Source organism: Epinephelus fuscoguttatus, linkage group LG16 (assembly GCF_011397635.1).
Source record: "Epinephelus fuscoguttatus linkage group LG16, E.fuscoguttatus.final_Chr_v1".
In the NCBI taxonomy this organism is placed as follows: domain Eukaryota; kingdom Metazoa; phylum Chordata; class Actinopteri; order Perciformes; family Serranidae; genus Epinephelus; species Epinephelus fuscoguttatus.
In genome coordinates, this window is record NC_064767.1 from 37,276,029 (window position 1) to 37,282,338 (window position 6,310).

At 39.4% G+C, this 6,310-nt stretch overlaps 1 long non-coding RNA gene across 1 annotated transcript; it reads right to left on the reverse strand.

Moving 5' to 3' along the window:
- Positions 1–406: 406 nt before the first annotated feature.
- Positions 407–1,612, reverse strand: LOC125904058 (uncharacterized). The gene is made up of 3 exons (XR_007451375.1): positions 1,476–1,612; positions 1,227–1,280; positions 407–591 (listed from the first exon to the last, which is right to left on the reverse strand). It is a non-coding gene; the product is annotated as an uncharacterized LOC125904058 (long non-coding RNA).
- Between the last annotated feature and the right edge of the window lie 4,698 nt (positions 1,613–6,310).

Below are 6,310 nucleotides of genomic sequence, written 5' to 3' on the forward strand. Positions count from 1 at the left end.
GTGACTGCACCATAACGGATCTTTTTCAGATCTTTGCTTTCATCAGCAATGAGAGAGAATACCTTACTCTTTCACTCCCTTCACAATGGAATCACGCACCATACTTGCTAAGCACTGCAGAATTTTATTCTATGTGGTATTGCTTGTACATTTTGCTTTGTCTTGTGGCTTCATTTTTTTTTAATCTACTATAGGATTGTGTTTACCAAGGGTTCGGGTTAGCTGTACACCTCCAACTGTTTTAATGTCACTTTTAAACATTCTTTTTGTATCCTTTGTTTATAATGTCTAATACAGAAGAATCTGTAAGAGTGACCCTCTTGTGCTCATTCCAAGCAAGCATACCAATAATGTGAGACTCCCACCATCCTCACCCCCACCCTGTTTGAACACTACTTTATTCTGCTGTGAAAACTGATACTGACACATTAGGCAGGGAGAAATGTCACCATACATAGCAGTAGGCTGAATCTTTCATTTGTGGGTATTCAAGCCATGGATACAGATTATACCACAATGAATTAATTGGATGATTTTTGGGAAAATCTTTAAATGAGGCTGAGTGGGATCTGCTGCTCTTCGCTGAAACATCTGAAAGTGACAAAGGCATGAGAATGAGATCCTGTATTAAGTATTGTGATAGTCACAGATGTGATTATTTGCGACACAAGTGCTCTTAAGACATTCATACAGATGAAAGAATTGAATGAAGTACAATATATCAGTTAAATCTAATATATTTCACATGACAAATTCAATTTCAAGGCATTCTATGATATCCAGGTGGGGCAACAAGGGCTGCCACATCACTGTCCCCATGTGACACTGTATCGCCTGCAGGTACTACTGGATGGTTCTCATAGCCAGCATCATCATCTCAGAGTGGCTGACTTGACACACCTGAAGAAATTCAGGGATTTTAACAGCTGTAATATTTTTTTGTGTGCAAAATTACTCATATTTAGCCTTTTCACAATTATGTTACATAGCTTATATATATTGCTGAAAAGGGGCTTTGCCCTGAATGACAGTATAGACCGCTGTATATAATAATAATACTAATAATACTAATACTACTACTAATAATAATGATAATAATAATAATACATTGGATTTATATAGCGCTCTTCAGGATACTGAAAGATGCTTTGCTAAGTATAGCAAAAGTGAGACGTCGTCATTTTAGGTCAAAGCAGATAAAGTTTTGATGGCTTATGCATACGTACCCTGATGTGCAGGTGAAGATGAAGGGCCCTCATCACCAGTATCCCTATTTGAGTCTACAAAAACACACAAAATGTCATCAGTATGATAGTAAAATCAGCCTTTTAATGTGTTACCAAATCCAGATGACTAAAATGAAATCATGACTATTGTACTTCTACACTTTGGCTATAACTGACAAGTTTCAACTTTAGTTTTAATGTCTGGCAATTAACCACAATGTCATTCAAGGCAATCAAATGAGTACTTACTGAAGAGAAACATCTGGAACCATCAGGATTTTACACACCCATGTGTATAGCTGAAGCTGGAGGCTCCTGCTGTACACCCCTACAAGTGCCAAGCTGGCCCTCATCTTCTGACTGAAGACTCAAGCACTGCTGGCTGCTCTGTCATGCTCTAGTATGTTACATTTAGAAAGATAAAATGTGTATTATGCTGTAATGTTTACTTAAATATAAACATCAATAGAATAAAAACAATATTAAGAATACACATAAGATGTACAGTTATTCAATTAATTCAACCATGTATGCATTAATGAATTCACTGCAAAACTTAGTCAGGCCTACAAAGTTACACAAGACAGACAGATTAACATAGTTAGCATTAGCATCGTTTACAATAACCAAACAATGACATGAGAGATTTGCGAATGAAGTGAGATGATGACGCAGGGGCGAAAATCCCATTTCATAGTTGGGAGGGACAATAAACAGTAAAATTTTAGAGAATAATTCCAGGGGGGGACAAGGGAAAAAAGTTGTAGCCTGTCTTTTATACAGCATCTTTTACCGCAATTTGACGCTTTAATCTTCTCTCTATCTCTCCAACAGGCAGAGTGAATGTCTATACTAACTAAACTAAAACTAAAACTAAACATTTCCTACAATTAAAGTGGTAAAGTGGTTTATAAACAGTGTGCTGTGAGATCTGCCACTGCGCACCTCACAACCGTGCGTAATAGTCGTGCGTAATGACTGCTCCTTGTTTGCACGTCTTTGATGTTTGTCTCGCTGACAGGAGGAGAGCCTACAGACAGGTACCCATTAGCTATGCTCCGTCACAACTGTGCGTAATAGTCACACGTAATGACCGCTCCTCGTCTGCAGGTCTTTCATGTTTGTCTCACTGACAGGTGGAGAGCCTACAGACAGGTACCCATTGCTCTGCCACTGACTGCTCTTGTCCTGTCCTCTCCCTCTTCTTTCTCTCCTGTCCTCTCTGACTATCACTAAACTCTGAGCTTAATCATTAGCTTTTAGCTTAGCAGCACTCATAATTGAGCAGGCTTTTGAACAATGCAGGAGAAATGTTGCAGACAGTTTATATTATCAGCCTGGTCCTGGGGCTTGTTGTAACAGTAAATGGGATGTGTTGTAACTTGTGTAAGTTAAACTGTGTCTGTGTGTGTGAACATCTTACCCTGCGATGCGTGATGTGGTCAGCGGTTCCAGCCACACGCTGCTACTGCTGCCAAGCAGCCCCGCCCGTTGGAAAGAGTGTGGGATATACCACTACTAGGAATGGGAGGGGGGAACTAAATCTTTTAAGATTTAAATAGCACATTATTGTGTGATTATAATGAGCACCGCTTACATTGTGCTTTCAATAAATACTATTGCATTGTTCAAAAATTATTAATTGTGTCTCAAATGATTCTAGGGGGGGACAGCTTTACTGAAGGGGGAGTCATGTAGAGAGACAGTAGAGAGAGAGGGATAGAACAAAGAAAAAACAGAGAGCACTGAGTCAGAGCAGAGAACGATTAATGGAGTGCAGGCAAAGAGAGGATAAAGGAAGGGTGAGAGAGTGAGTAAGTGACAGACTGAGGGAGAGAGGCTGAGAGAGTAATGTAATCAGCAGTGTGGGAAATAGCTGTGAGTAAAATGGCCTGACTGACATTTATATGAGAGGATATTGATGACATGAAGCCACCTCTCTGATAAAGCTGCTCATTTAACCAGTACATCATTCACAGCCTGCAGAGACACCTCACAGAAGCCCAGCCTCATAAGTGTATGTGAGTATGTGTCTGTAAATATGTGTGTGTGTGTGTACTCTTGTATGTCTATCTTTGTAAGAAACTGTTTGAGTTTTAGTCCATTAGAGTGAGAAAAATTTTGGAAAGTCCAGATATCTTGTGCTGTCTTTTTCAATGGGCTGCTGTGTAGAACTAAATAAATAACACAACAAATGAACATTGAACACACACTGAGTGCTGTTCAGTTTGCATACGGGAAAGCAGTGCCAGCCCGTGGCATATGCAGTATGGGTGAATGCTAAGGGCGCCATCATCCATAAGGGCTCCTCAAATGGCAGAGGAAAAAAAACTAAAATGTTTATCTTTTTCTATTTTTTGCTAATACTATTGCTACTATGTTTTTAGAAATATTACGTAAGGCCACAACAACATAACTACATAGCACAGCCGACTAAATAATAGAGAGGCTTTTTTTTCTGGGTTCCTGCCGCCCCCCCAGCCCCCCTTCTCACCTTGTTAAACTTCCCCTGCTCTCTGGGGGAGATGGGCGAGTTATTCAACGTCATGTGAATCCCGAAACATACTGTATCGTTATCATGTCAAAATGACAAAGGTCTCTGGTGCCCACTCAGCTACCTACACTACTAACTGTACGTTCAAACCAGAAGCCTCCAAAGAGGCAAAGTCTCTTGCGGACGCCCAAGAAGCACGACTGTCAAAAATATTTGTGGCAGCTTTGGTCACTCATCACGTGAATCACTGAACGTTTGATCCTGCTTGTCAATTTATTTATTTTTTTAAAGATATTTTTTGGGGCATTTCTAGCCTTTATTTGATAGGACAGACAAGTGTGAAAGGGGGAGAGAGAGGGAGTGACATGCAGCAACGGGCCACAGGCTGGAGTCGAACCCCGGCCGCTGCGGCAACAGCCTTGTACATGGGGCGCCTGCTCCGCCACCAAGCCACCGACGCCCCCTGCTTGTCAATTTAAAGGAGCCACAAAGCGGACTAGTCAAAAAGCTCATAGTTAGCCTACAGAAATAATGTTGATAAAATGCTTTGCTTTCCAGTATGTCATCCCATTCAAACCAAGCAAGGGAGACTTGCATGCTATGTTGCAACATTAGCCTGTGATTCTTTCCTCTATTACTAACATTACACACTCAAAAACTCACCAGACCAACCAACTACCTCCGTGATGCGGTCCCAAGCCTCATTCTTTTTATTTTGGTCTCTGTAACCACACAGCAGAACAAGTGTGTTGTAGGAACCAAAGTTACATGGCTTGTTCTCTGGGACCAGCTTCATCAAAGCACGTCAGCATTCCGGCTGGTTGTCGCTGAACTGTGTCAGAGCTCATTACCATAAAGTTAAACACGTTTTGACTCCCCTCCAGCCAAGACGAGTGGCTGACGATCAGGTCGCTTTGGTTGCCCAAGTTGCCGGGCTCTCATTGAAAACAAATGACTTCTGCTGTTTTGGAAGCTATAGTCGCTGTTGGTGTGAACGTACAGTCAGAGCAGTGTATGTGGAAAGGAAGACCATGAAAAAAAACAACAAATCAGTGTTGAAATCAGCAGGAGCAGAGATAGTTATCGTTTTCTCAAAGCATCCGGTGGCCACAAAAAACATCTCACGGAGGTTGCATTGATTTCCAGTGTGATGCTTTAAAGCTCTATTCAGTAAAAATTAGTATTTGGCAAAGGCAAATTGTAACATTCTCATGATGTGTTCAATGTAATCTTGTAAAATTGTTGGTGAGAAACTGAAATAAATCTAGCTGTTTCAAGGAGAAATGTGTTAATGTTTTCACAGCACTATAAAATAGATATTAGAGGGGGAATTATGATGCATCATATATTGTAAAAAGGCTTTTTGCTTATTTTTTCAAAGATGTGTGAAAGAAGGTTATGTTAAAGGTTGTTTCATAAATGTGCATTATTGACTTTGTGCTCATTCAAAGGTAGTGATATGAAGGACTGAATGCCTTAAAACTGTTCATTTATCTTTTATAATGTAGATTTCTGTGTTTCCCTGGCACACAAGAAGAATAGATAACAAAAAAAAACAAAAAAACAAACAGCAATATAAAAACATTAGTATCGGCTAGTGGCCAAATTGTTATTTTAAACACTGGTATCAGTATCGGCCCTGAATTTCCAAATCGGTGCATCCCTAGTTCAATAAGAACATTAGTTTGTACATTTTTATTATTGTTTTATAACATCATATATCATTTTATTTTTTATTTTTCAATTCTATTTTGCAATTCTTTTATTATTGATTTATATGATTATTATAACACATGTACAACATGTTACTAAAACGAATTAGTACATAACTTTTATTTATGTTAGGTAGGTTGTTTATTTGCATTTTGGTAATAAACGTCCAGCACTATGACTGTTGACCTGTCTGCTTTTTGGGAGGGGAGTGGGGGGCTTACCTAGGGGACAAAATTTGCTAGGACTGCCACTGCTGGAAAGAGCCAAATCTGTTTTGTGCTAGAGTGCGTATCTTAAGACTACTATTGAATCTAGGGCAGAGTCACACACAGTGGTAGGGGTAATTGTTAGCATCACAGGGCTAACATTGCCAAACATTTATTAACAGGTTTAATGTTGAGTCATTTTGGTGTTGTCATTAAATTACAAATTCCAACAAATTACAAGAGTTTAGTATTACAGAACAAAGTCACATAGCCTTCCTTCTATACTTCTGTCCATTACTCTCCATTGCTAGATCTCAAGTCCCCTAGTCAATGACGCCAAAATAAAAGTCAAATAATATTAAAAAGACACTATCAAAATAAAAGCTTGCAGGAAGTGACTAACCTAAGTTCTAACCCTAACTACTACATGCTAAAGTTGGGCGGTTTTTGTTGTTGTTAAAGTTTTGTTACCGTTAAACCTTCCCCGCATTTTCCCGGGGTATACGGTATTACTGATTGACTAATTAAAAATCACTTTGAAGGGCTCAGAGGGAGTCGCTAAAATGTTGGCTTGCGCCTGTACCGTTCAGAAACAGAATAGTAAACATTACATAGGTCTAAGAATATTGAAAAATAACAACAAAACATGTTTACATTAACTAATGTCTGTG